Consider the following 19,532-nt stretch of genomic DNA (forward strand, 5'->3'; position numbering starts at 1 on the left):
CTGATTGTGAATAATTATCGAGGATCAAGAAACAAACAAATACTTAATAATACTTAAAAAAAATAAAAAATACTTATTTTTTTTTTTGGAACTGATATTTTTTAATAACAAAAAATAGTTAAACAAAAACGTGGGGATGGGGGTGGGAATGGAGGAATAGGAATTATTTTACTCAGCCCTGGCAAACTAAATCCCGGGCAACGCCGGTTCCGGACAGCTTGTTATAATATAAAATACGTATACAGTTCGAGTACCTTAAAAAATATAAACACAAATTGAGTACGAAGGGGTGCTGTGCTTTTTATGTGTTAGTTGGCATGATTTAGTGTTGCGAGACGATGAGACCAAAAATACGACACCTAAGCTATAATATATTTAATGTCTAGTGGAAATATACCTATTTTTACATGCTTTTCTTTAGCTCGCTAACACGTACGTACGTTTGTACGGGTATTTTTCAAATCTTCTAAAACTAATTTAACCCACTTCTCGATGTCGTGTAGGGCTGAAACTTGACACAGACACTCATCTTAGATGACAATTCAATATTCTGTAATCATATTGGGACTCGGACATCCAGGTCGCCCTACACAGGGTCGAATGTGGGGGTCATTTCACTAAAATTTCATTTTTTTTCCAAATCTTCCAAAATTAATTTAGTAATCTATTAAGCAATTATTAAATACCTTTAATAGGACTAAAAAATAAATAATAAAAAAAAACTTTTTTAAAAACACGCTTTTCTAAAAAAAAAAATATTAAAAAAAAAGTGAACTAAAATGTAAAAAAAAATATTTTATTACAAGAACAATTTTGTTTAACATTATTAAAATTGTAGTTAATTTTCGGTTGTTTTCAAAGTAATTGACATTTTAAATAAAATAAGCTACAATTGATTGGGAAATTGTTCTTGTAATATAATTTTTTTTTACTTTTTAGTTCACTTTTTACTATTTTTTTTTTAGAAAAGCATGTTTTTAAAAAAGGTTTTTTTTTGCTATTGTTTGTTCTCTCATTTGTTATGAAACTACTATTGAGCGCTTTTTAGAAACTAAAATGATCTAAATTCTGAGTTAGGACTCGGGTTTATATTATTGTTCTAGTCGGATTGGAAAAGTACCTTCAGGACACAGAAATAAACAGGCTTTTGTGGCTACGCTATACGTCATATACTATACACTTTATGCATAAATGTAAGTACATAGTACTTATCTTTATAATACAGGGACAATGCGATAAAACTACTGACTGCTGAATTATTATAAATCCATTAGGATTATACGTTATACATTGTTACCGTCGCAGTTTTATTTCATACCTTCCCTTACATAACTGTTGGACAATGTAAGGTTCAGTTTCTTTATTACAGTTTTGCGTTTAACGTAATTGCTTTACGGCCGTTGAAACTACATTTAAAAACAATATCATTTGAGAGGCTATACTTGCAAAAAATACCATTATAAGAAACGAAATGATCAACAGAAGATTGTGGAGTATGTAAAGTAATGGCTGTAAACATTTTTTTCTAGCCGCTGTCAACTTGACTGCTTGATCCTAATATTTATATTTTAGTTATTTTATCACCAAATATTATTAATTCTGTTGTAAGACTTTACGAGTCTTAAGTTAGAATTAATTTAATAGCTATCGACTTGATAGCTTGTTACACGTTTTTGGCAACTAAATTCGTCTTATATAATTTGTCATCTACCTTTTCAAACACGCCAACGACAATACTTAGTTCAATTCCAAATGTACAGTAAATCTACCGTTACTTTACATAATAATCGAGTTTTACCTGTCTCCATTACATAATATATGGGTAGCGCGCTGCCATTTTAACATATATAATAGCATTGTATTATAAAGAGTTATTATATCATAGTTCGACAAAGACTATTCGCGTCGTATTGTGTATTTTTTTTTTATCTTATTCAACTTAACAACGCTCATTACCCCGAATTCAAACATGTAAATAGAGCATTTCGTAGTTGGGTCGTAAACGAGAACCTACGCATATTATATACAACTTTAAAGACAATTTACCGTTTGGAAACATATTGCTTTTCGTTTCACTTCGGGCGATTTGCTGTTCCAGGAATGTTATTTCTGACTGGCAGATGATTTTGCATTTTTTATTTGATATTAACAATACCATGCCCGTGAGCCCGTTGAGCATTATCCATTTTTAAAATGTATTTTCTAGTGAAAGTTACAAGAAAAAAAGTATGTGTACATATTGTGGTACTAAGAATTCAGCTTGTTGTTTCTATAAAGACTGCGTACTCCCATTGGCACACATTTTTTATACGTAAGTGATTATTAAAATGTGACGGAAAGGAAATAAGACAACTATCAGTCATTGCCTATTATAAGAATAGATTCACTTACAATTCTGTAATTTATAAAACAACAGCTTACAATTAGTATAATACAACTTAAAAAGTAAAAAAATAAGTAAGTTATAGTGGGTAAAGTAAAAAAAAATGCTCACTACATAGTAAAACCAACAGCCTCTCAGCTCCGCATCGAAGTTAAAACTAAAAGAAAGGTATTCAGTAGGCGCTAAGTTTCTATAAAATCACAATTCAAAATCATACGGTATGGTTTTTTCGATACACAAGTATTTCAATTATTTGTTTAGTCTACAATTTTCCTATTCTTTTTTTTTAAGTTTCAATTCTACCGTATAATGGACCGCACACTTTTTTTTAACAAGAAACACCCTTTAAAAATGTACTACTCGATTATTAAAACAATAGTGTGTTTTTTTTTATTAATGTTTAATATTTTTATCGTTTATAGATTAGCTTCGATGGATAAATGTGTGGTATTATCTAAGTGTAAAATATGATAATAAATAACAGCACATACTATGATGAATATATTATTATAATATATGGTGTAAGTAATAATAAGATATTAAATTTTTACAGTAATTCTTGTGAGTAAGGCCTGTTACTTGAACATCCCTAATCTTGAAAGTTGTACAAACAAAATTATTTTCTCTCTTTTTAATTATTAAATTTGGCTTTGGTGTTTTTCGGATGTACCGTGCTTAAAGTAATAATATATTGTTTTATTTTAACATCGATGAGAGGTTTTGAGACACCGAAAAACCGGAGTTAAAATATTATAATCATTATTGTTTAAAAGCGTTTAGGAGAAGTGAAGGAAAATAATAATATTATTATACTATTATGCATACCCTGTGTTAAAGGCAGTGGCGGTGTTAAAACTAAAATCATTATTTTACACAAAGTTGTTTTTTTTGTGGGGGGAAGGGGGTGGGTGGTGGCGCGAGGATAGTAATAATATAAAAATCAAAAATGTCATAATCAACAACGTGGTTTTGTTTTTATAATATATCCGATTATTTTTTCCTTAAAACTACGCAAAACATTTTTTAAAAAACCATAAACTTCCATCTCCCCCTCATCCCGGGGGATAGGTTATCGAAGTTTGAGTTCAAGGCAATAATTGGAGGTAAAAACATATCTAATAAATATTCTTTAAACATGTTGATTGAATCTGAAGTTAGGATTCAAGTACCCTCATGGCCAGTCTCGGAAAATTTGATAAAATTTAGAGTTCGGATCTCATTTTGTGGTATTCTTGAATTTCTGTACAACCCAATTAGGTGACAAATTTGAATAGAAATGAAACTTCCTTCCAATCCAGCTGAAATTAGCTTATTAGTTTTTAGTTTTCCTTATTATTCAACTTGTAAATGTCACGTACAACACAACACAATATATAGCTAAGACTTTTGTATAAAAATAAAACCATCGAAAAATATATACAGTGTCCGTATTGTAATTTTCACAGACATCTTTCTCACAACCAACAACTTTTTCGACTAACATAGAATATGGACCGAAACGTGTATATCATAAATTATTATTATTTATCGTAGAAACTTAATATTTCTTTTCTTCAATAAAATAGCAAGTTCATAATATATAGATATACTAAATGTAGTTTTAAGTATTCTAGTCATAAATAATAGCTATTAGTGAATAACTTATAATTATAGCTAATGGATTATAAATTACTATTTAAAAACTATCTTGTAAACGAATTAGCGTTAAAATGCATAGCTTAATCGACGGGTCAATCGAGTGTATGGGTATTTAAATTTTTAAAGAACAAGAACTAAATTTAAAAAACAAAGTCTAATCAACATTTTACTATGCAGTGTATGACAAAAAATATACGGATTTTATACTTTAATAATAATTATAAAATAACTCAATTGGTTTAGTCTATTTTTTGAATTTATGATATGTATGTCTGATGTCTGTAAATTAATTCTTGTGGAATAATGTTAATTATAATTTTAAATTAATAATAATTGTTACAACACTAAATTAATTTAACTGTGTATAGTTTTTGCATTTGATTACGTTTTAGGTTTATACTTGCTAAGAAATTATTTTATGTTATATTTTTCTTATATTGGTGTTAATTATTATTTACTGAAAAATATCTTATTAAAGAATTGGCGTTCAAACGCATCGCAAAGAGCCAAACGCGTGAAAAAAAAACAGTCTAATCAATATGTTACTAATAAGTTTATAATAGAAAAAGATTGTATAATAGTCAAATATCTGTATATTATGAGTTGTGTTATTGTACTAGCTTTCTTTTATTTCGCTGTCCGACGACTTGTGTGATTGTACGTTTGATGAAACTTGTTCAATGTTCTTACACCATAGTATTAGGCTTCTAAATTATTACACTTATACCCACCAAAATTAGATCTATTACAAGGACTAATGATAGGTCTTTTCATCGATTGTTGTTGAAAACGAATTCGTTCCAAGTGTTTTTGTATAAATCTTTTTTTCAACATCCTCTTAAGTGCTTATAGGTCCTGTTTGCCTATGACCATTGCTCGTGGTAGTATCCTTAACCTTGTTTTTTCTAACTTTGATACACCCATGTAAACCAACTAGATGTTTATAGGCACTTTATATATTTATGGCTTTATGATTAGAATTGAATGTTTATCGTTTTTTTTAATAAAAACTATTTAAATACTTATGGAATTATATATTTTGATAATTGTTCGAATAAAATTATTAATATTATATTTTACAACAATCAGTGTCTAAACCATTTTTTAGTAGTCTCGTTTGGAATAGCTATATTAAATAGCATTATTAAAACAAATAAAACATTTTGAAAAATATTCATTAAATATTATTATATATTTATAATAATGTAAATTGCTAATGCCATCGACTATTTATTTTTGCACATTATGCTGGTATTGCATACATTCTAAAATTTAAAACAAAATACATCTTAATGTACCTTGTGACGATAGAAATTGACATGTAAGTACATATTCATTTTTAATACATATATCTTGATATATATATATATAATAACCCTATGTGTAAATTATAAGAAATACTATGAACATATAGTGGTCATTTCGAAGTATATTAATAATTCATTGTTGCAATGTTCTGAAATTAAAGAAATATTTTTTTTACTTAATGAATATCAATAGTTATGCTAAGATATTTTCATAAAAGGCAATCAAAATTATAACCCGGTACAGCCAACATATAAGCCAATTTTTCTAGAATTTACATAACACATATAGTTTATTAATTGAACATAGATTAATTTTCTGATAATATGATAATAAAAGAGGTGAAGCATATGAGTCGAGTAGCATAAAATATTATGATTGGTTAAGGTTGAAAGAAGCAACCTCAGAATTTTTTGTTAGATAGACTCCATCTAGATTTTAGAAGCAATTTTAAGATTTAAATCACTGGATATTTTCATATAGATACATTTTTGTTGTAATTATTTCAAACACTTTTTTCTGTTTAACTTTTAGTTTCAATGCGGAGCAGAGATAACATTCATCATTTTATGTTTTTAAGTATATAATTACGATTACCATCGAACATGAATTTCCACGGACAATTACTTTTATTATAGTCGGATAGTCCACTAGAATAAATAAGTAATAATTTAAGCTATAAAAAAAAAGTTTCAAATAGAATCTTAATAGATACAGAAATCATCAGAATAAGAGTATAATACTATAATATATGTATATAATGATTTATGGGGTAAGCAATTAACTGTTGCTCTACTCACTCTAATGGTGAATTATAGGCACTGCTACTTTGAATAGCAATTTTTCTAATTTGTCACAAACTTTCACGTTTTAAACCTTCCTAACTGATCATATATCAACTCTTGAAACTAAAATGGTTACGTATATAATTTATTAACTTTTTTATTTAAAAAAACGTTTTACTACAAACTATAAAAGTTATTGAAGTTTAAAGTTTAAAATTTAGAACGTACGCGTAGATATATAATACTACATTTCACCCTTTCTCTCTCTCTCTATATATATATATATATATATATATGTATATATATATATATAATAATCTTCATAAGTTAAGTTCTTACACCGTGTTTCAATCATTGATACTATACATGTCATGCACTATTTATCTAAGCAGATTACAGGAAAACAAATTTTTTATTTATAAATAATTTTGGATTATCTGACAAATATAACATAACAATTATACATCAGAAAATGTATTTAAAATATATTATGCCTGGTATTTCACAGGCCTGTCTGTAATATCTCATTTAAAAATTATGAATAAAAACAAATTTAAGAACTTTTAAGGTTATTTTATATGAACAAAAATATTACTAACTTATAATGACAACCTCCGTAGTATATTCTTCTGTAAGTAAAAGGTAAATGTTGAATTTTTTTTAGATTTTTAAGTAACTCTTTTAGGTTTGCGTAAAAATGAAATAATATAATGTAATAATAAGTACTATGGACTTACTATTAATTAAAATAGGTCTATCGGTTAAAAAGTTATTGCAGGTTTAGATACAAAAACTCGTTAACAGAAAACTAGAAAAACTTAATTAAACGATTGTTAAAAGCATCCTTATAATTTTAAACTCGGAAAGTATTTTTTGCTTAACGATACAACTTATATGTCAATGATCTCTTCGTTCAGATTATTGAACACTGTTTTAAAATTATTTTCTCGACACTTCTTGTCCTAAACAATGACAATCCATCCAGCGACACGAAGCATCGTAATCCCATTAAACGCGTGTATATTTTACCATATGTTTTGTCACCGGATTCTGAGTGAACGGCTGAACAGAATTGATCATATGGGATATCAATAATTAACATATAGATTGGTTGAATACTTTCATTGCTACAAGCAAAATAGTACAACATTTCTGAGGTTTCGAGATACTTGTTTTAGTCAAAACATTATTATGATGACCGCACGGTGCCAGGCGTTGTGTATGACAGTGAGGGGTCGGATCGTGGAAGTCCCCAACATTGTTATGTCTACAGCTACACTGACAATACACATAGTGTATTGTCTTTGTGTTTAATTTGCTAATGCTAATACTGACTATGCTAATACTATTATCTGTGTAGCGTGTTTAACGCTAATAATAAATAATGGTTATGTCTTTAACTAATAACAAATAAAGATTACTTAGAAGAATAAGATGCGGAAAAAAAATGAATTAAATTACGAAAATAATTTTAAAAAAATTGTATTATTTAAACTTATAATATTTATAATTATATAAAAAAAAACTACTAATATCCCAATAAACACACTTCGTTAACTCAGTGTTACTTGGTCGGAAGTTTTCACCTAGTACACATAGCACTTGTTATAATAGGAATATAGTAGGAAAACAAACTTCGACTTCCGGCCAAGTAAACTAAATGTACATTTTTTTATGACTGGTTAAATATGTAGACAGATTTTAATTGTTGGCAACGATGTATAATACATATATTATGGTATTTAATTAGTTCCTATATTATGTATATCACGTATTTTAAGGCTTATGTTGAAACACTTATTTTTTTTTTTACTCAGCGACCATTTACACTGAGTTAACGAAGTGTTTTTGTTGGTAAATGTATACACGGACGATCAACTCTAATGAGATCCACCTTAATACTACAAATTCATTTTTAAACACATAAGTAACATAAGGTGTAAAGCTTTTATTGATAGTTGTAATTTCTACCATTACAGATTCGCATCAAAGCGTTTATTTATTTAAACTTTTTGTAAATAACGAATGACTTCTAATGATATTAATAGTTTGACAGATATGTGTTTAGTGTTACAATAGGCATTTTGACAAAGTCTGTATTCATCTTTGAAACAAATGTATCTTTTAAATAATATATAAACTGTTTAGGTGACTTTTGTGTTAACTTTGAATATTTATCTGAAAATGACAGTATTTTTGTAGTTAACATGTGAATAATTATAGCAAAATATATTAATTATACATGACTTCTCGTAGTTTCATTTTAAGTTATAAGAAAAACGGTCAGTGGACTATAATCTATAATAATATTTGTAATTTAATGTATTACTAAAAATGTACATCATATCTAAAATTCTCAAACAAGTATTTAATGTGAAGAGGCCGCGATCTGAGTTAAAAAAAATTACTATCGATATAAAATCAACATTATTTAATATTTATATATAATCATTTTCTAATTCGATAAATGCTCTATGTGGACTACTATACAAGTTGAATCATTATAAATAAAACACCCATTTTGTAGTTTTTCTTTATATAGACACTTAGGTTTATGTTGTTTTACAATAATAAAATTATTATCTTTTCAATTTTTTTCTAGAGCTCAATCAACTTATAAAACTTAAATGGTCACGTATGCCGTTGATTTCTCATTAAAATTTTTTAATTAAGAATCATTTCCCAAATATTTTGACTCTTCGATAACCTATTTTGGATAATCATTTTTAGAGTTATTAGAGTTGTAAGCTTAGAACGGCTCGGCAAGTGAAGTGCAGTTGAATAATGCGTGCATTTAAAAAAAACACTACCCCCACCCTTCACTTGTGATAATTTAATGAAAAAATATCAACATTTTCAGATATATTTTTTAAAAATTTTAAGAGGTAATTAAAAAAAAAAAAAAAATAAAAAAATATATATATATATATACAGGATGATCCTGGGTTTAAAAGACTTTAAAAGTTGCTATCAAAAAGTTGGGAGAGGGGTAAAAACAAAAAAATCGTGAAAAATTGAGATCACATTGATTAAAAAAATGTAAAAAAAAAATTGGAATTTTTTATTAAACTCCATGAGATATTGAGTGGTTCACGATAAGTGAAACACCTTGTACTATATACACGTTGCAATTTGAATTTCATATGTTAAAGTGCTCCGAAAAATACTAAAAAAAGATAAATATGTAGTAGTTGTATAATATTGGAAAATAACATTAACAAAAAAGATTTGTACAAAATATACTACCAAATTATCATTATACACAATTATACTAACAAATATTATCATGAAACATTAGTAAACGGTTTAATAATTGGATTTTTCAAAGCTTTTCGACAGCTTTGGATCAATGTAATTTTCTATACCTAAAATAATAGATTTTGCCCACTTGGAAATTGTAAATTATGTACAATGATTGCGAAGTAGGTTATTTAATAGAAACAAATTATATACCCTGTTACCAACTAACAAGTGCTGGAAACGATTACTTTTAACACTCCAAGTTCATATAATATCGATTAAATATTTCTATTTCCGTCGTATAATAACCGTATAGGTTATTGATATATTTTAGTGAATTGGTGTAAAATAAAAATAATTGTTATAATTCATCTTTGCCCAAAGTGGCATTGGCCTTACAGCATGCCCTTATTCTATTTTCTAGCTATAAGCAAAATTTGTTTTAAAAGTGGACAAAGCACAAATTGCTCTTAGAAATTATTTTATTTGTCGGGCGGTTTATTTTATCTTTGTTCAGCTCATACTTGTTTCTTGTCTACAACACGGTTTCTGTCACGAGAATTGATTTATGCCATCAGTTTGTCTCAGAGGTACACGCTAGAATTATAATTTAGGATAGCTTATATAAGACCGATTTCAAGATAATAGCCTGGCTAAACTAGGAGATTCGATAGTGTTTACAGATAGGATTTCAATAGTAGCAATAAGTGACGATATTCGTCATGTAATGTTTTATAAATAAAACATGATCGATAACTTACAAAGTTCTCACTTATGCAGATGTATTATAAGTATTACCAACCAGTAAGAGAACGTATATTGAAGTGTTTTGTAAGTAAAGAACGGTGAGTGGTTGCAATATAGATTAGGTTAGTTGAATTAATCTAGGATAGAGGTTATAGAGATATCCAAAAAAATACCTATTATTGGATTATAAAAATATAATAGTAAGATTCATAGAAGTTGACTAGATACACAAATGTACACACTTTATTTTGTCACACCCCCAAACAGACAAAACCGTTTGTTCGGCTAATAACGTCCACGTTGAAGTATGTGATTATCTTGCTTGGACCAAGTTTGAGTCTTTTTCCACTGAGTCACATAGGCGGTTACCTTAACATATCAGTCGTCTTAGTGGTAAAGATATCTAATTGGGTAAAGATACTGGCAGTGGGTTTCAGATTATTTTCAATCATTGAACATTATGTTGCGATATCACGTTTTGGATGAATGTAAAAAATGATACGTTATTTGAATAACAAACAAGTATAGTGAAATTTGTAAGTTCTTCCGTTCGTGCTAATACTAAGAATGACTTATTGTCGCACATAAAAAAAAAATATAAGGTTTCGCACAAACGGTTTCCCATATGGCTTTTTTGAGTCGGATCAACGCAGTAATGCGAGTGTTGCTAATAGAATAAAATATTGCGTGGCTATGGTTGTACGAAGAATTTAACTCGGCAAAGCAAGACGATGATAAACCATTCGAACACGGGGTAAACACGCCGAATTGTAAAGAATGAACTTCAGGACAAGGGAAGGAAAGGAGAGTACACAGGAGGTATGTACGCACTGACTTGGCATGCGGTTTTTGCGTATACTTAAGGGGGCAAGCACACAAAAGCAGTGACAGCAAATAACAAAACCGTGTTATTTCCAAGTAGAATAATAAAAGCCGAGGTAACGAAATAACGCTATTGGCTCGGTGTGTTTTTGGATTTTATAATTTGACCGAAATGATATATTTTCAAGATATGTAAAAAAGTAGTCCATGAATGTTGTCCACCAGTTTAGAGTTAAGATGTCGATTTTGTACCGGGATAAATTAGCAAGCGACGTGACGGCCATGAATAATAAATATGTCCAGTGAAATCCCTTAACAGCGGACACCCGAGGGGAATTAAAAATTGCCTACTATTGAGAGCTGTGTACATACGACCTATGTAAAATCATACTTCATTATACAATAATGTTTATGGCTTTTCCCCTTTTAGTAACTAGAATAAAGAGGGGGGGAGGGTAGGAATTTAAATAGTAAGCTATGTATTTAAATAGTTATTATGTTTATTTAAAAATATATAATTTCTACAATAACATAACGCAAAACCCCAATGCACTTTTATCCGAGTTCGAATTGTATGTGAAAATTCTATACATACAGCCTACAGATTATTAATAGTGGATTGATTCATTTCTAACCCATACTACGTTGTAGTAGAGAAAACAATAATAATTGTTAAGAGGCGTTTTCGTAAAATAATTGAATGATTATATAACAAATAAAATTATTATTTTAAATTAGTAACAAAAAAACTTAAGTTATAACAAAAATTAATTCATTTTTTCATAATTTTAGTATATCATAAAAAAAAAAGATGGGTCATAAAAATCTGATGACCCTGTTTATTCCACAATACCATTTTTCATGATATTCAAATATTGTTAAAAATACAAATGTGTCTTTGTATTGCTAAAAATGGTGCTCATAATAATAAATAAAGTGTTGATTGTTACTACAATGATGAATGATGTAACCAAATTTGTATAGCAATAAAAAAAATACGCTCTGGCCTTTTGGTATTTTGTTTTATACTTTTCTATTTAAAAGAGTACTTAAAACAATTTCCAAAGTTTTATTTCAGACATTATTATTTAGACAACATTTTCATAGAGACCGAAGAAAATATTAATAAATCTACTTGGGTTTTGCTATATATTATACATTTTTCTACATAGATGAACTGAAAAATGTATTCTTCAACTAGGCACATCAACAGAGATTCTAAGACATGTACATACACCATAATATAAGTTAAACATATACACGGGGCAATGAGGCAAAGTTAAAAATTTTTGATTTCGTAAAATATGTAGTATGACAATAATGTATCAAAGTTATAATTTTAAAAATGAAAAATAAAAACACCACTTCGAACATTTTTTAAATTTAATATCACTTATCTCCCGCCCACGGGAATTTGTACGAATTAGCGCTACCAAAGCGCTTATTTATTCCATTGAATTATTAATTGGTTAACCTTGTGTTTTTCGTTTATTCCTGAGAACTCTTCCGGCAGTAATGCTTTATATTATCTCGGCTCGAACGACTCATTATAAAGTTCAAAATAAAAATAAAAAAACATTTAACAGAAAGAGTTGATTTCCGCGCCAAAACCCGAAGTCGAGGCTATACATATTTTATTAGCGTTAATGTTTACTCTCGACTTAACAGACAAACGCCTTTTGTATAGAACCCGCCGGCACCGATGACACAACACACCCTGAATGAACTCATGTTGACACGTTCTCCATGCCCTCGGGGGTGGTGGGAGGTGGGCATTTTATAATGCTCAATATGGAACTCGAGAGAAATAAATATGAAATCGTTTGTCGCGGGATAACCAGTGTGTTTCCGTGTACGATCCAAAGAAAAAGTCTGGCGCGGAAAACCATTACCGGCATTTTATAATACATATATAATTTACCGATGGTGTAATGCCGACATGATAACGAATTGCCGGCGTGAAACGTCCGGCAAATAATAATATTTAATAACGTTCGTGACTGGCAATATATATATATATTCCGCTCGATTGAATAGCAGCGATTAATAAAAAAAAAAAACAGTAATAATAATTGTTTAACGGTCCAATCAAAGCCACACCAGGTTTCCGAAAAGGGTAAAAGCGCTTTGCGTTGGCCCGTGATAATCGCAATCAAGTATTAGAAGAAAAAAAATACAAATACTACTGTAAAATAATATTGTTTTCACCCGTGTAACAGCAACATATACTTTTATGGGCAGCAGCCGACTCCTATTATCCACCGGAAACAATATTGTTCGTATTTTCCCACCGCACTGACTTGTGTCCAGCATCTTTAAACCTTGAGGGCAATGCACGTTTCTTGAGATTTCCACTTAACTCGTACACACACCTAAAGTTGACTTGTACTCCACCGCAGCTGATACGTTTTTGGCCGGTTAGTGGCTTTTGTGTTTCCGGCGCAGTCTAGACTGGAATAAATCAATGTTATGTCACAATAATAATTAATCTTACAAGGCTATAACGCGCTAGTTGAATTTAGTGTTTGATAAAACGATGAAAAAGTGAAACTTGAAGCTTTGGCTGGTCACAGCGGAGGTAGTTACACGGTTGATGATGAATAGGAGGTATCCGAATACATTAACGGTACTTTGTATTACTGACATCGATTAACCGTCAACTTATACGGGTGTTAACGGGTCAAAGTGTTTTTTTAATCTTTTCGAATATATCATAACCTTTTTAAAATAACAACAATGGTCGTGACGGTTATTCGACAACACTTGTCGTGAAAGGATTGAATAATTGTGAAAACGTTGTAAAGAAGCAAATATCGCGGTCGAGAGCAATAAATTTAAAAGGCAAGGAAGCCGGGAGAAGTATAAATTTGATTAAACATTTCACGTCTTAATATTGTAACTAATTATTCTTTATGAATAATGTACAAAGTTTTATTATGATTTTTTCAATTTTATTTAATATTATACAAAGCCCAAAGAGCGTTTCGTCGAAATCGTGTTTGTTTAGTCGTATATTTTGACATAATAACTTCATATTATATTGCGCAGTAAATACTAAAACTATGAAATAAAGTTCGTTCTTCGTAGTATGGTCAAAATCTATTAAAATATCTTCAAATGAAAAAAAACTGGCACGTCGCGTCGGTTTCAATTAAACACTTCATCTGTTATGTTCTATTGTATTTAAAAAATGTAATTAAAAAATACGAAAATTCTTCAAGTATAAACTATTATTACAAATTATGCGAAACTCGCATAAAGTTAATTCGGTGTGCACATTTTTTTTTTGTTAAACATTTTTTAAAAATAAAATTAATTTTTTGAGCTAATCATCGTTTACCTAGTCTAAACAAATTCATTTTGTATCATGTTCAGTATTTACACCAACAGTACTATAATTATGCATGAAAAATAATTAAAGGGAACGTTTCTTTATTGGACCATAAAAAATTACATTGTACAATGTATGTGCATTATTATTTTTTATGTTCATATCGATAATATTATAATGTGATTTTTTGCTGGTAGAATGAGTACCACTAGAAAAAAAAGTAAAAACAGAGCGGAAATAGTAAATAAACGAAACAGCACAATTTCTGTGAACCTTATTACGGCGGTCCAACGAGAATTTAATTTTTCATTAGCACGACATAATACTATGTCGTGTTACATTCAATTCCATTTTTAAAAATATTTTTTAATGTATTGCCCAAAAATGAGTTTTTATAGCAAGTAATATTGTACTGAAAAAATGTCAATAAAGAAATAGAAATAATTCAAAATGTAAGTTTAAAGCTGTCGGAATCCTTTCCAAATATAAATTCCACAAGTACATTCAATATGAAACTTGTTTTATGTCCAGCAGTAATACACTTGATATTAAATCTGTAAATCTCTCCGAGGTTCAAATTTCTAAGAGAAATCGTCTAAGAATAATATAAAATACACTCCTTGATATTTGAACTTTTTATTACATTATAAGTAAACGCGATACACTGCACGTGCAAGAGTAACGTACGTACAACGAAACAATGTAATTTGTAATACGGTTGTCGGTTACTAAATATCAATAGTATATGAACTTATCAATTATCATTGTACAAAATAAAAAACGTAAAATAAAGTTTAAAAATAATAATAACATATCCATAAAACCACTAAATTTTTGCTTGACATCCTTGTTTTGGAAAATAATACTATAATACTCATAAAACTATAGTAACTATGTTGACTAATTTTTAATCTTTTTAATATGTAAAAAATCAATAAACAATATTTTGCCCGGAAAATACAGTTCATTTAAAATGAAATTTCATAAGTTGAAATTAAAAAATATAATTACTTTTGTATTTACAACAAAAGCTTTTAATAAAACTCTAATACTATACATACTATGTATACCTAATTACATATTAACTAAATAATTGCACTTAATCCTATTAACATACAATTTATTTTTAAATTATAATTTATGTCATAATAAGTTTAATTATGAGTTTTATTTATAAACCCTTTGAAAGAATCTATTCTTAATTAGTTTAATATTATGTTTTATAGGTAAGTATTGAAGCAGTTAACTGTCGTTGTCTACTGGAAGCCTTACATACTGGTAAATAAATTACTATTTATTATTAGTTTTGATAATAAGTTTCATATTATAATATATTAAAGTAATTAAGTTAGTATGTTATTGTGGCGTTTACATACCATTATGCACTTAGTGCATTGTTAAGGAAACACCAAAAATCTTATTATTAAGTTAGTTTGGTATAGGTATTTTTAACAAAATTAAAATTTTACGCTAAAACTCTGGTCAATAAAGCCTAGTTGCTATTTAGCCTAATATAGCTTAAATATTTTGTCAGAAAAACACAGCCATCATCAAAACTAAACTTAAAGATATGTCTATAAAATCTCTTGTGATACTTCAAAAAAGTGTTCATGTAAGAGTAGACTATAGGAATTAGGAAGTTGAGAAAATAATAGAACCCAACTATGAATTGTTGGCATCCGTGAGATGGTACTATTGCCAGTAAGAATATATTAGGTAACTAGTGGGAACATCCCGTTAACATCCAACTCCCCGGTGCTGTAAAATATAATTTATTAGGAACCGATTAAAAAAAAATGTATTATGTTCTAAAAATACAATTTTAATAATTTTTTTCCGACAAATCATAATTTTATTTATAATCTTTTAACTCTTGTAAGATCTCATAATATTCATCATTTTTAGAGTATTTGAATTACGGATGTTCCAACTATTTTACTCAAAAATATTCATTGTAAAATATATAAATATCGAAAGTCACAAATATTTTTTTTATTGAATATTAAAAGAGCGCATTCAAAAAAAACATATTAGTTTAATGTATATAAAGAGAAATAGACCAGAAGGCTTCGAGTGACATTCGTAATAGGGGTTTGACAATCAAATGCATGTCAATATAACCTTTTATTTTTTATATATGTTTAATGATTTTTCATATTAAAAAAAAAAAATGAATGAAACCCATTAAATTTTTTTTTTTATATTGCTTTCATATACAAACGTGTATAGCAAGTACAAATAACTTCTCTCTTTGTGGCTCACAGTACTTTATATTACATTATACTCAAGACTCTGTGTAATATTCAGAATAGATTATATATATATAAATATATTTATTTGTTTTTTTGTTAACGGTTATATATTTTTACGTTAACAATTTTTACTAGTGTGGCTTGATTTTAATTATGTTCACACTTCACATTGTGTTACTTTATATCTATACACTTAACTAATGATTGGATCTTGAGTATAAAAAAAACGTGTTTATTCCGTCACTGTATTAAATGGGTGGTGAAAACTTACGATGGCTATCGTATATAGCTCTATGCACTTTCCTTAGTTTCAGGTTTTAGCGTAGTCGTAAAAAAGATGAAGACAAACCTAGTTTATCTTTGGAGTAGCCGTTAGTCTTTACCCGTGTCTTAAATCGTTATTTACTGACCTGTCTTTTATTCTCACGTTTAAGAATGCGCCTATGTGCACCATAACTAAGGAAAACAATGTACATCTCGTTCAAATATTCTTCATTATGAGATTATACGGTAGTTAAAATAAAGCGATTTGTTAAATACTAACATTTTAATACATAGATTTTATTTGACTTTCATTGATTTTATTAGTCGAGAAAACAAAAAAATATGGCATCTTTTGCAACAGCCTTTAGGTATATGGGTTGTTTAGAAGATTGCTTTTTACACTTTTTATTTTCATACATTAGGGTCGAGATTTTTTAAGATATTTTGGATGTTTTTCCAATATCCCAAAAAAAAAACATTTTCTTGAGAAATCGGGCCAACCGATCAACACGGGCCTTGTGGAATATTTTTTTTCGATTACATTTTTAATTTCTGACGCTGTTCATTTCATTTGCTAAGCAAGAGTTAAGGCGAAAAAAATCAGCACGACAAAAACGTTATAGTTACCGTTTCAAAACTTGTATGGCGTATAATTACTGAGGATTTTAGAAAAGCTGTTATTGTATACTTTTCACGTTGACCGTTTTATTCAATTCGAAGCAGAAGGCGGTTCCTGTAGTGCAATTTGAATAACGATTAAAATGTATTTATATTCTTTTAATATGAAGCCTACCAGGTTTGGTGCCATCAAAGTCAACAACCGATAAACAATTGCGTCGCGTGATTGGACTTGTAAGTTATACCTATCTACAAAAAAAAAACTATGCAAAGCAGTAAAGTCTAGGACAAACAATATGCTTATAGGTGGGTCACAAGTGTGAGGTCACTGATAGGTCCACGGGTCTTTGTTAGGTACTTTATCGTTTTGTGTGAGAATTTTCTAAAAGGTATCATTTATTGTCTTTCGGTGGGGATATTAATTGTACGGTATGTACATTCAATAATAAAAAAAGGAAAGTTAAAAAGTATTTTATAATGTATTATCTGCAAAAGCCATATTAAGCCTCTTGTAATATGCCATTGAGTTCCGATTCACCCTGTATGTTTTTTCGTACAAGTAATATGCCATCTCATTTAATATTCGAAACACGATATGGTATTTTCTTTCTAGAACTTTACACCTGACGAAAAAACCTCCCTTACGGTCATTCATTCGTCACATAATATACAATAGTTTTACAATCGATAGTTCGAATTTGTTATGAAATAGGAAACGTTAGTTATAGATATTATTCGCGTCATCACATTTCTTTAGTTATATATAAAATAACCTTTAAGTATAAATTGAAATACTGATATAACTATTTTCTTATTTTTATAAACAAATATATTGCCTAACATTATTTAAATGCTTTGTTTTTACGCAATACATTTAAAAAAACAATTAAAAAAATTTAAGTAAAGAAAAAAAATATTAATACGATTAAAACAATAAATGATAAGTCTGCGTTCAGGATGAATGATATTAAAATAAAGAATACATAAGCCATCCTTATGAAATGAGAATTGGAACTTTAAAAAGATGTGGAGAAGAGAAAGTGAAAAAAGTTCTATCTAATTAATTTCTTCTCATAAAATCGGACAACTAAAATTTAGACAGTAGAAAATTGTTCCTTATATAGTGGGTAGATCACTTAGAAAGAAAAAAAAGTAGGATGTTATAAAATTAATAAAATACAGCTCTTTAAGTGAAATTTGGATTTTTAAATACAGAAGATACATTTCATTGACGTTTAACAATGGGAGAGAAATATAATTTGGCAAAAATGATCACAGTGAAATCTGAAGCAATTCAATTTGTTCTAAATATGTTCTTAAATCTTAGTAATATTTCTTAAAGATAATTTAAAATTGTATGTACTCTTGTATGAGCCGGCAAATTGCATAGGCAATTTTGGTACTCTGGAATAATGCTAAAGACTTGTTGCATGATGTTAATGAAAAGTATCTTAACAACAGTGTTATCTTTTTTTTTCATAGTGGGGTCGGTGCAAAGTGGGGATGGGGAGGTCATAGGTTTATAGGAATTATTACAGCTGTACACTCTCATTGTAATCTGAATAAAAAACCATGAGATATTTTTAAAACAGTATGGTAAAACCATAAATAGTGTCCCTGTCGATCAGTAGTTGTACTGGGCACATTTTATTCTGACAGACAATAAAATGTGTCGATTAAGCTGTTAATGTATTTTTTAGATAGACGTAGACCGACGGAATCATATTGTATACGTACACATGATGTATATGAATAACTACTTTTTTGATTAGTGATGTATAACAAAATATTATAGTGTATTACGATGGGATCTCATGACGTACCTATAGAATAAGGTTCGCAAATGCATTTGGCAGATGGAAATATAAAAAAAAAACAGTTTGTCGGAGAACGTTTTATTAAAATAATTATATTATATGCACGGGACGGTATTGACGACCTTTAGAAATTCTCATTGATGATTGAACCTATGACCGAAGCACGTTGCATGCAGACCGCGTACACTGGTCGACATATTCCTGGTTATTATATTCTTCGGTACCCCGTAGGTTTTTGACGGTTGCTTTTGAAAAATTCAATATACTCAGTTTTGCCGGCCCTAGTGAAAATAATGATACCGCATTCTAAAAAAAAAAATCCCAGTCCGT

General features: G+C 28.9%; 2 protein-coding genes across 4 annotated transcripts in view; one reads left to right on the forward strand and one right to left on the reverse strand.

The window, feature by feature from the left end:
• Nucleotides 1–19,532, reverse strand: part of LOC126844480 (tryptophan--tRNA ligase, cytoplasmic) — a 206,356-nt gene that overhangs the window by 55,266 nt on the left and 131,558 nt on the right. The gene's annotated exons all lie outside the window — the stretch shown is intronic.
• Nucleotides 1–19,532, forward strand: part of LOC126844474 (uncharacterized) — a 274,285-nt gene that overhangs the window by 30,317 nt on the left and 224,436 nt on the right. For 2 of the 3 annotated variants that reach the window (XM_050582703.1, XM_050582705.1), the window contains exon 2: nucleotides 15,478–15,529. The exons of the other annotated variant lie outside the window; for it this stretch is intronic. The gene's annotated coding sequence lies outside the window, so the exon portion shown is untranslated. The remainder of the gene's footprint in view (nucleotides 1–15,477; nucleotides 15,530–19,532) is intronic. 3 annotated transcript variants of the gene reach the window in all.

This window comes from Adelges cooleyi, unplaced genomic scaffold (genome assembly GCF_023614345.1).
Source record: "Adelges cooleyi isolate 19-005CV unplaced genomic scaffold, UGA_ACOO_1.1 ACOO_flye_CR_arks_rails_tigmint_CR_PRNA_651, whole genome shotgun sequence".
Taxonomy (NCBI): domain Eukaryota; kingdom Metazoa; phylum Arthropoda; class Insecta; order Hemiptera; family Adelgidae; genus Adelges; species Adelges cooleyi.